Below are 12365 nucleotides of genomic sequence, written 5' to 3'. Positions count from 1 at the left end.
ATGGGTGCAGGGGGAGGAAGGGAGGCTGCAGCAGGTGTTCTAGTGCAGACCTGGGGATGAGGCTGAGGAGCCTGGATTTGGAGGAGAAGAGGGAGAGGTGAGGATCTGCAGTTAGACTACCTGCTTCAATGTCTAGACCATATCTGTGAACTTTCAGTCTCTCTCTGTCTCTCTCTGTCTCTCTCTGTCTCTCTCTGTCTCTCTCTCTCTCATATGAATATGTACATACAACTGTCCAGTATACACAGATTTGAGACTCTTTTTCATTCTACATATTTACTATGGTCTCCATCATCATCCACAAAAGGTTTCTGAGTGATGCCTCACTGGGTAACAGAGCACATGGGGACCTTCCCCCAAGTCATGCTACACAGCTTCCCAGGATTAAGAGAACACACCAGGTTTTCCAGGTAACATAAATAAACTGCTTCTGTAATTTTAAACTTGAGGGAATCTTACATAGCCCAGTCATTCCTTAGGTTGGAGAGAGAGAGAGAGAGAGAGAGAGAGAGAGAGAGAGAGAGAGAACATCTTTTCCTGGTAGGGGCTACAAATATAAAAAATTCTGTCTGGAACAGAGAGAGAATTAGATGGAGACACTGAATCTGTAGAGTTCTTTACTGATTTGAAGAGGCAAGTGAAACCATTGCTGCACCATGCCAGTGGGAACACTGCAAACCACTAAAGAGAAAAGTCTACTGTTTGGGGCTCTGGGTGCACTAGACTTCAGGGTTAGACAGAAAGAGCTGTGGGAGCCCGTTCTCGGGTTCCTCGTGGCTTTACCCAGCAGGTCGGCATAGAGGATGATTAGGACCACAGGCCTGAGTGCAGGTGTCTGAGATGGTCTGCACTTGGCTGTGCTGGGGAAGGAGGTCTTTTGCTCCACCCCTTGGCATCTCTATAAAAACCCTGGGGCAGAGACAGTCGGGGCCCAATGGAATAGGTTCGAGGCCCTCTCGAGCCTATCCTTTATTTTCTATCTGTTTCTCTCCGAGATATTCTCCGCAATAAATCCTTCTATCTAATATTTCCTGCTGCTTGCACTCAAGAAAACTCTGGGGAACTGTGGGGGTGGTTGGGTAAACGCCCCACAGAATGGCACCATGAACAGGGACTAAAGAAAAAAGAAAAAAAAGGGACTAAAGAAAAAAAGGGGGGACTAAAAAAAGGGGGGACTAAAGACAAATGAACAGGGACTAAAGACAAAGTAATAGGGACTAAAGATAAAGGAAAATAGTAGTTTTATTAGAGTTTTTGGCGAAAGTGCTGAGTCAGCCCTGCCAGTGGATAAGGCATGCCGGTGTTATGGAAAATATATATTTTTATATATATATTGAGAGGCAGGGGTTTTATCCTCGAGAGAAAAGGAAAGCAGACTGGAAGGATGTCCGATGCTGCAGCGCAAAATTCTCTTCTGTCAAAATTTTCTATCTTCTATCGCTTTCTCAATTTCTATCTGAAAAATAAGTATAAGGTATAGGGTAGTAATATAGTGTAGGAAAAACTTAGAAGTGTAAGATCGTGTAGGAAAAAATAAGTAAGGCAACTAGACAGAAAAACTCTTCAATTTTCTAACTTTGGGGGCTATAAACGCAAAGTGGGAAAAAATATTTCTTTGGGCTTTTTGGGTAGTAAAAAAGCTCTTCTCTGAGCTTATGGGGAAGAAAGTTTCCTATGGAAGCTTTTGTCCTGGGGACAGCTGAAATGCTAAGTCCAAGCAGCAGGAGAAAGTGTTTTCTCCCTGAGGCAAAAATGGGGGTGTAAAAAGCCAAAAAGTTTAAAGTTGGGAAGTTTTGGGAAAAGTTGGTCTTTCTCTCTTGGGAAAAAAAATCTTTCTCTTAAACTAAAAGCTTTTCTTGAAAAATTTGGGGGGAAAAACTCTCTAAAAAGCCTTCATCTTAAAAGCTCTCTTAAACTTAAAAACTTAAAAACTCTCAGAAGGACAAATTAGAATCACCTGAAGGTATTAGTATGGGGACCACCTGTGATTAGCTCTAAGGGAAAAACAACAAACTTCTTAAGACAGCAAAACCTCTAAGTTCTGTTTTTCAAGCTTTAAAAATCATCCCTGCAATGCAGGAGACAGGGACAAGTTCCTAAAAACCTCTTCTAAGCTCTGTCTCTTCAAGCTAGTAAAAGACAGTGGGTCAGAGTACCCTGAGGGAAACGCTTGGGAGAGTGTGGGTAAAGAGCTACAGAGAGCCCAAAAGGGCGGAAACTTTACCTGAGAAAAGCAAAAAAGCCAAGCTTTTCAGTTATAGCCGAGCTGAGGCATCAAGGGTTTTGTTTGAGTGTTTCAGAAAGAAAAGGTGCTCCTAATCATCCTAATGCAAAGATCCCCTGAAGCATTGTATCCTAGCTTCTGACCAAAAACCCAGAGGCGACTGGCCAGCATCTCTGAGTTGGAGTGCATTTTGGGGATACTAGGGTTACTGCAGTTGTAAACTTCCTGGAGCACAGAGCTGAGGCAGGAAGGTGCAGGACCCAGGGGAAAACTGCTAATGAACAAACAAATCTAAAGCCAGTGGGAACAGCACAGTTGTGCGCTTTCCTACAAGTCCCGGGTTTATAGGTCCACAGCTGCAAAAAGAAATGAGAAAAAGCTTTCCTATCAGAGAAAGGACCTTTCTGGGAAAACAGTAAAGCTGAACTGTGTCTAAAGCAGTTGTGCTGCTGAGTCAGAACGCTGTCTGGGGAAAGAGCCCAGCCAGGGCAGAACAGAACTATCCAGGAGTAAAGCTTTCTTTTCTGTCAGAGAAAACACCTCTTTGAGAAAAGCTTTGTTTCAACTGACTCCCATGAGATGAGGGGGAGTGTAGCCCTAAGGGGTGATTGCCTCTGACATAAGCTCTGTCCTTGAGCACCCAGACAAGCAAACACAACCCACTGGGGGACTGGGCCAGGTGAAGGCCTGATGAGGCAAAAAACCTATCCTAATGGGAGTTTAGAAATGGCAAAAACCTCTCGTTAGATTTTGTCTGTATGCAAACCACACAGACCCCGAAAACAGACAAAAAGCCCCTACCTTCAGTAGCAGGGAAAGCCGCCACTGTAGTGTTGGAACCTGTTTCTTGGGTAGAGGGGATAAACTGAGACCAAACTGGATACTGTCTGGGAAAAAGACTCCGAAGAAACAGAAGGGACATATTCCTCCCCAGAAAATACATGACCTATGAAAAGCTGCTAGAATTTGAGGCAGATTTGGGGGGAGAAAAAAAGCCCCTACCTCCAAAAGCAGCTAGCAGAGGTACAGAGCTGCAGACAGATACCTGAAGCTCTGCATCTATGGGGGAAGGAACAAGCAAAATGAGATAGATCAGTGGGAGAAAATCTCTGAAAGAGCAATGGAAAAGCTGTTGTAAATGATCTTGTTTTTCACTGACTGGCTAAGACAAACACACGCCCCCTAGGAAAGTTGCTATCAGAAATTGCCCACCTCAATGCGCGCTAACAAGGCAGGTGCGGTTCTGATTTGGGGGCCAGAGTCAAATGAAGGAGAGACACCTGTTGAAGCCAGCTGAGGAGAGAATAGAAATCTCCCAATGTGCAACAGCTGAAAATGTAAACTGCTTGTTCAAATCTCCCGTTGAAAAGCAAAAAACTTTGTTTAAACCTCCCGGGCAATAATTTGTAAGCAAGTCTGCTAAAAAAGAACTTAGAAGTTGACTCTCAGACCCAAAACGACTCTCAGACCCAAAAAGAACGATGGGAAATGACTGATATAAGAGACTGATATGGGACTGATATTATTATGGACTGATATAAGGGAAATGCATTCTGGGAAAGGTAGTATTTCCGCTAAAGACGGCGACATTGCCCTGAAACAATTTTGTCAGCTCAAAAATACATTCATGATAAACTTAAAATATAACTTTTAAAAGAATAAGGAGGAAAATCATCTAAGAGTTTAAGTATTAGTTCCAATGAAAAAATTGAAAGGATACAGAACTAGGTGCTTCGCAGTTTGGGGCTCCGTTGGTAAAATGCCTTATTTACCCTAATAGCTGTGCAAAGTTTTTACGGTAGTTGGATGACAGAAAGAGCAAACAAGCCACTTTAAATTCCTTAAAACAAGGGAAAGCAGTTTATACACTGAACGTTGTCTTAGATATGAAGAAACTTATGTTGAAATTAAAAATTATTTGCCTTTTGAACAAACTGCCTGCAATGAGTGATTCCTTTGCAAATCTAATAAGGAGACAAGGAAACAGACATTCAAAAAGAAATGACTGCTTTATAGATGGGAAACAAACTTCAGAAAATCTAGCTGTCTTACAAAAGAGTTGCTTCACCTGAAAGTTCCTTATAAAAATCAATGCTAAATATCACAGCTGCTAATAACATCAGCAGTTAAAGCTAATGAAATAAGTACTAAATCCTGAAAATGCTTTTTCTCAAAGTAAGCTAATGAAGGATATGTTTCATGAAAGAACATCTATGTTCTTGACTCCTTTGAATAGTAACAGTTTTGGTGAAAATATTGGAACTAACAACAACCAAGTCAAAATGTTTCAACAAATTGAAGACGCTATTCACAAAAGAAAGCTGCCATGCTTTGTGGGCCATATTAGAGCTCACTCCAATCTTCCTGGTCCTTTAGCTGAGGGTAATGCGAAATGGAAAGATCCCTGCTCGGGATTATGGAAGGGTCCCGATCCTGTGTTAATATGGGATTGAGGACATGCTTGTGTTTATTCACAAGAGGAGAATGAAGCTCGGTGTTTACCGGAGCGTCTGGTAAGGAGCGTGGAACTGAGGAAGGGTCAGCTCTAATGATGTTCCTATAAAGGAACCAGAATGAAAGTGGCTCGATCAGTGTTTCTGAGGTTTTGTCACTGGTTTATGCAAACAGTGAGGAAATAGAGTTCAGAGCTGTGCCACTTTTGGCTTTACTAGCTTCTTTAGAAAAATACTTTATATCACCTAATAGCTGTGCAGTATTTGGCGAAGAACTTTACAGCAGCTAAATACGGTAATTTCATCCTCAGCGTGAAGTTTTTCGGTAGAACGAACCAAAAGTACTGCTGTAATAGAAACGTTTGTCTGAATTGAAGCACTTAGGGGAACTACTATGAATTTGGGTGAAGGGACAGCCTCTAGTTAAAAACCGTCTACCGCTGACACTGCATCTCTGCCGATCCTGAACGGCTGAGAGAACTGGCAACTTTGGGGGTGTGGCTTCATCCTGAGAATGTTACAGTTACCTAGCAACAACTATCACAATTCCATAACAACACTCACTAAATCCCAGTGCTTTATAACAAAGCTGACTATAAACTCTAAACTTTAGAAATGATGTACATACTTCCTGTCTAGTTAAGAGAATCTAATAGAGATAGTAATAATAATTAAGAGTAAGATATAGAAAAAGATGAAAATAAGATATGTGAGTTTGTAGAAATTCTCTTGTTAGATCTGTGTTAAGAAATCTTTAGGTGTCTACTAAGTTAGATATATGCTAATGGTAGCCCTATATAAGTTTGTGAAATAGATGTATAGAGTTTCTTTAAGAATATAAGCTTGCAAGAAGCATCTAAGGTAGTCTTAAGACATGTAGTAATAAGCTTGTAAGAAGTAAAGATGTTAGTTGTAAATGTAAGTTTAAATAAGAAATAAGATGGAATGAATATAAGTATATAAGAAGTAATAAGAAATATATTTGCTAAAGTAGTTCTATAGTTTCCTTAAGGAGTATAAGTAAGTAGATGTTAATACGTTATATGTGAGTTTGTAAAATGTAAATGTTGAATGTGAGTCTAAATGCTTTGCAAGGCAAAATACGTTATATGTGAGTTTAAAAAGTGTAAATGTTAAATATGAATCTATTCCTAATGTATATGGTGAAAGAACCCGAGACACAGAAGGTTAGTGTCCCAGTAGACTGCAAAGTAGGCAGTCTAAATGGTTTCAAAAGCTCCAGAAGCCGCTAAGAAGCTAAGAATGGCGGACGCCAGAACCAACACAAGGCATCCGAAGCTGAGATCCATGGAAAACCGTCGCAACACAGAAAAACCTGAGCTAACAGCAAAAAATGGTGCAGTTTAAAATATTACTATAACTAAAAGGGTCTCTGGCTTGAGAATAAAAGTTGCAGAGATGCTTGTTTGAATGAAAACTGCAAAAAGTTTTGGTTGTAAAACGTCTCTTCATATTTTGAAGTGAAAGCCTGATACCAGAATTTATTTCTTGTTTGAACTTTTTGAACTTAAAATGAGATAAAACTACAAAAAGATCTTGGTTATGGATTTCTTCATATTTGGAAGGCTAGTACCAGAATTTATCATTTGAATTTTGGGACTATTGAAATGAACAATAGAGATTTCATTGCAATAGGACAATTTTGAGTTTATTCATAGTAATGACCTAGGAACTGTTTGTTGGAATTGGGTTAAAAATGGAACTGTTTAAACAGAAGTTTGGGTTTTCTAACTAGGCTTGAGATTTTGCTTAAAAAATTATAAGAAAAGGGGGAGAGTTAATATTCCTTAGTCTAATTTCAAAAGTTGTTTGAGTGGATTAATGTCATGTTTTTGTTAGTAAGAAATGCAAATGGGGTATACTAAGAGACTACTTTTAAAGTGTGTAAAGAGTTTTATTAAGAAACTGCTTTTGGATGTTTTGCTAAAAGTTTTCAAAGTGTTCATGGTTAGATTGAAAACATTGCTTTTCAATATGGGTTTGTAGGAATTGTATAAGTTTGGGTTCCCCTAACTAGGTTTGAGATTTTGTTTTAAATTATAAAGAAAAGGAGGAGTTATGAGTGGAATTAAGGTTGAATTATGTTTGCAGAAATTGTTTAACCTATTGATATTAATGCACCCTGGTTTTGTGGAGTTAAGGAAATATTTAAGTTTGATGTGAATACATTGAAGTTTTTCCTATGTTCTGTTAGCAAGAAAATTCAAATGATTGAGTTAAAGTTGTAAGACGGAGAAAATTGTTAACTATATTTAGCACCATATATGCTAATTCAAATGGTTCTGTTAAGAGTTTGCTTTGAGTTGTAAGATTGAGAGAATTGTGACTATGTATAGCAATATTTATGTTAACCTGTTAATGGTAATGATGAAGCTAAGGGATTCTTTAAGTTTGTAGTCGCCTTAAGAGTTTTTGGCTTAGAAAGGGCTTGAGGCAGCTAAGACTGCTGTAGTCACCTTGGACCTAATTCAAAAGAGAAATGCCATCTATATCATCCTCTACTCCATATTGGGAGGTGTAACAGCTTGGAGATTGCTGTAAGCCATTAATAGTTATTTTTTTTATATATTAAGAAAGGGGGACCTGTGGGAGCCCGTTCTCGGGTTCCTCGTGGCTTTACCCAGCAGGTCAGCATAGAGGATGATTAGGACCACAGGCCTGAGTGCAGGTGTCTGAGATGGTCTGCACTTGGCTGTGCTGGGGGTTTGCTCCACCCCTTGGCGTCTTTATAAAAACCCTGGGGCAGAGAAAGTCGGGGCCCATTGGAACAGGTTCGAGGCCCTCTCGAGGCTATCCTTTATTTTCTATCTGTTTCTCTCCGAGATATTCTCCGCAATAAATCCTTCTATCTAATATTTCCTGCTGCTTGCATTCAAGAAAACTCTGGGGAACTGTGGGGGTGGTTGGCTAAACGCCCCACAAGGAGCCAAGATTAGACAGTCCTCAGGTGTCCCTAAAGTCTGAGGTTGCTTACTACCTCATCCAGGAATTCATAGTGAGCTGCTTCAGAATCTTTACTCTGTACTCTTTCTGCATCCAGGCAGGGTCCCCTAGGATTCTGAAACTCCTGTTCATGGGCCAGTATCTCAGCTTTATCATCGGCTCTGAGAGCCCAGAGAGTCCCAGTGTTGGAAAAAACAGGGCCTGAAAATGTTTGCCAGGTGGATACACATGTCTCTAAATGTCTCCAAATTTGATCTCAGTGGGAGCTTGCCACTAGTGTGGGTACAGAATGGAAGAGGGATGAATGGGAGATGGGCACTTAAGGTAACTACACAAAAATTCATAGAAAAAAATGATGAAAATGATATCATAGAACAAATGGACTTAACACATACCTATATAAAATTCCATCCAAACACTACAGAGCACACATTCTTTTCAGCAAGTCCTGGAAGTTTCTACAATATAGGTCATATATTAGGATGCAAAGCATGGTTTGACAAATATAGAAAATTGAAATAATTTGTACTATTTTATTGCAATGGAATAAAATTTCCTACCCAGAGCAAAAGAAGCTATAGAACACACACACAGTCTTCTTGAGACTGAATAATAAACTTTTGAAAGATGAATGTGTCATTCAAGAAACAAAAGAGGAAAGTTCAAATTATATGAATGAAATGAAACTGAAAAGGAAACCAATGAAAAGCAAAAGACAGCAGACAAAATCCCGAGGGCGATTTAGCAGTCCATGGGGTGGGCATCTGCAGGCGTAAGTGCCAGGGTATAAATTTCAAATGTCCATGCCTTCTGAAACTGTGGTTTCTCTGTCTGTGGGATCCTCTACACACACCTACTTAAAGATCCAGAATCTCCAGTGCAGACTCCTGCTTCCTGCTCCCCACTCCTTCACCCATGCTGGATCTGTGACAAGGGAGTAACCATGATTTGGGGTGAGGTTTGGGGTGAGGGTGACTGATATTCAGAATGACTTCAGAGTCCATGCTGTGCCTTCTGGAGGGGAGAGCAATAAAAAAGCAAAATGATAGGTGGCTTTATGAGCCTGATAAGCACAGACTCTCTCACCTCTGTCTGGTCAGTGCAGGTCTCCTGTGACAATATCTTACTCGGCCCCACAGAGCTCCCACCTACACCTTTTGGGTACAAATTCCTACCATGACAAGGCTCACAACTGCTCCTGTTGGGAAACACAGTGCATCCCACAGCAGCACAAACTCAGGCTAAGGAGCTAGCTGAGCCGTTCTCAATCTGACCCCTTTGTGGTGGGGAAGGGCATATGATCCTTGCACATGGGTCCCGTATCTCATATCCCACACATCAGATATGTACATTACAACTCATGTCAGTAGAAAATTACATTTATAAAGTAGCCATACAATAATTTTTGTTTTTTAAATCCTAACCAAAACTTCCCCTCCCTCCCATCTTCCCTGTTCCTCCCCACCTACTCTACCCTTCACTCCATGCAGTCCTCCACCTTTTCTCTTCAAACACCAGCTGGTATCCCATGGATTTCAGTCAGCCCTGGTATATCACACTGCAGTGAGACTGGGAATCCCCTCCTCCCCCAAGCTTAGATGAAGCATTCCTGCAGGAGGAATGGGTCTTCAATGCAGGCAACAGAGTCAGACACCCCCTGCTCTCACTGCTAGGAGCCCCACAGGAAGACCAAGTCACACAACTGTAACATATGTAGAGAGCCTAGGTCAGTCCCATGAAAGCTCTCTGCTTGTCAGCAACACAATAATTTTATGGTTGGGGGTCACCACAACTGTCTTAAAGGGTCACAGCATTAGGAAGGGTGTGAACCACTGAGCTAACTGATCATGCCACTGGATTAACTTCTGACTTCATGAAGACTGTGGTTTGTGGGTTTCTGCTTCTCCTCCTGTGTGTTCAGTGTGAGACTCTGAAAGGGGAAGATGGGAACAGGGTCAGAGCTGCAAACCTTTGCAGAGTCAGAGACTGAGAGGGCAGGAGGCAATGGATCAGGGAAGGTGGAGCATATGAGTAATGACAGACAGCTGTGAGGGAAAATACCCCAACTAAAGCCCACAGGTGGTCCTGCAGCACACAGGTCTGTGATGCCCAAGGACACTCAGCATCGAGGAGTAGAACAGTATGAGGGACTCTGATGAATGCTGGGCCTGGATGTCAGACAAGGCAGATGGTCAGGAACAGAGGGACAAATGGGACATTTCCCTTCTCTCTGTGTGGCTGTGGTTAGACTGTGGTTGTTGGTGCCGAGAACCCTTGGATAACAATGAAATTACTAACACCTTTAAGACATCATTAGGATCTTATGATTTATCACATTGGTCAGAGAATTACCCGGGTGCCCTCAAAAGGATTCTGAAAAGTTTTCTGTCCCAAAACAGAACTAGAGCTCTCCAGCCTCACAGCACAGTGCTGAAATGAGAGGCCCAGAGTCTCTTCAATGTGTCTGACCTTGGGCAAAGATGCAACTTGGCTTCTAAGGCAAAGAGTATGTGGTCTGGGCCTATAGCATAGTCTTCAGGCCCTTCCAGAAACTGAGCCAAGAGAGTACCAGGGCAGAGTGTGTGAGCAAACCTTCATGCCTCTTCTTCCTAGATATTCTACTGTGAACTCACACATTCCTGCCACATCCCCTGCCTAGTCAGAGACACTCTAAGGAAGCCATACTTCCCTCAGCCTGAGACCCTTACCTGTAGATTCCTGGGTTCTAATAGTCACTTGGCATGATAGACAGCAAGATCTAGAGCTATCATTCATGATTACTCTTCTGAACAGCTTTGTTTCAGGTAACTGGACTCTGAACCACAGACAATTGTAAGAAGACAGAGTTGTATCACATCCTCTTCTATCATACCCAGATCTGGCTCATCCACAGGGACATCAAGGTGACAGTGTCTTTCTTACACATGCTCCCTAGGATTACTTTAAAAGATAGGTGTGAGCAGGGTGTAGTGGAACAAGTCTGATAATCCAGCACTCCTGTTGAGGCAGAAGAAATAGGAGACTCTCCAACTGACGTCTGGCAATCCGGCAAGAATCTGTTCATACAACAAAATCCTGAGGATGTTCAGGCAATGAAGGGTTGCTGGGGCAAAAGGTTCAGGAAGTCCATCCCTTCCTCAGCATCTCTGGGTGGGTGATGGATACTGGGGAGGAAAGAGACATTTCCTTTAGTCATGTTGCTACTGTAAAACCACCCATACTCCTGTAAATAAACCCTCATCCAATTAGTTACTCTAATCAAACTGATTGGATGATCAACAACTATTTAAAAGACAATAAAGTAGAAGAGTGACCAGCTGACAGCAAAAAGGAGAAGATTAACAGTAAGAGTAGTAGAGGAATGAAAAGGAACTAAAACCTCATTCACATGTTTGAAAATGTCATAATGAAACCCATTATTATGGATCATTAGTGTATACTAAGAGAAAACTTAGAGAAAAAAAGAATTCCAACACAATAATGTCTTTGCAGATTATCTACATAAAGACAACATTACTATTGTAGAGAGATGTTTTTAAAAGGGAGTATTATAATATCTTCCATTGTGCTGCAGGCCTAAGCATGCTCAGCTTTATTCCTCGGCCAGGTGTAATAATACAAGGCTCTAGGAACCCCACTACGAAGACAGTGAACCTTGTTTACATTCCTGGTGGACTTCTATCCAGTGCACATCAGCAACCACATGTGATCCCACTCACCAACAGAGAAGGGGTTCTTAGCATGTAACTCCAGATGCCTCGCAAACCAGATGCATGGCAGCTGTAAAGGGAAGACTCCTTGCTTGAGTGTGTCTTGTCCTCTCCTTGGGTGCCTCTCTTTAACACTGTGCTGCAAACATCTGTTCTTTCAAATGCCCAATCTGAAAGTGGACTGCTGGGAAGAGGAGACTCTTGGATCTATTGAGCTGTGTGAAAACCACACATAGATCTCTTGGGATTCAGCTCTTCTGAGTCATCACTCAGGTTGCGGTTGACTTTGGGATTTCCATGCTGCTGTAAGCAACATCTGTTACCCTCACAACACACCCCAATAAACTCATTGGTCACCCAAAAAATGAAAAAGATTGCCAGCTCTGCTTCAAAAAAATCAAAAAGAGGATAAATGTGTGCACAAATCTTCGGTTTTCACGTATTGGTCACCATCTAACCCCTTCTTGGGCTGGGCTTATCCACCCTCAGACTGAAAGGACACCATTCCACTAAATGTCACTTCAGACACAGCTGCTCTTTGTGAATGAATTGTCATGTTTGTGCCATGCCCCAAGTAGGGCCATATCTTCAAGTTTTATCTAAAGCTGTAACAGTGCCAGACATCAATGGTGGATTCAGTGAGCTTCATATTCTGAGAATCCATATGTCAAGGTGTGTCATGTAGGCAGTAATTCACTGAGGATAGAGGGTTGAGCTTTTGACCTTGGAACGATGTAGGCAAAATCCTCTGATGCATGTCTATGGTGCTGCTCTGGCCTTTTTCACATCAGTTGTCACAAAAGGTGCTTACCCACGTGGATCAGATGGGGGAAGCACTCTCAGAAACACCATGCTGATTCAAAACTTTGGTCTGTCAAATTCTACAGTGTCCAAACATGATACTCTCTGTGAGGTGAGGTGCCAAGGAGATGGGAACTTGTGGACATGACAAACCCAGAAGAGCCAGAAGGGCTTAGCTGGACACTTCCCTTCACCTTTGGTAAGGGAAAGAAT

The sequence above is a fragment of the Peromyscus eremicus genome, chromosome 5 (genome assembly GCF_949786415.1).
Source record: "Peromyscus eremicus chromosome 5, PerEre_H2_v1, whole genome shotgun sequence".
Taxonomy (NCBI): Eukaryota; Metazoa; Chordata; class Mammalia; order Rodentia; family Cricetidae; genus Peromyscus; species Peromyscus eremicus.
This window is presented reverse-complemented; position numbering follows the sequence as displayed.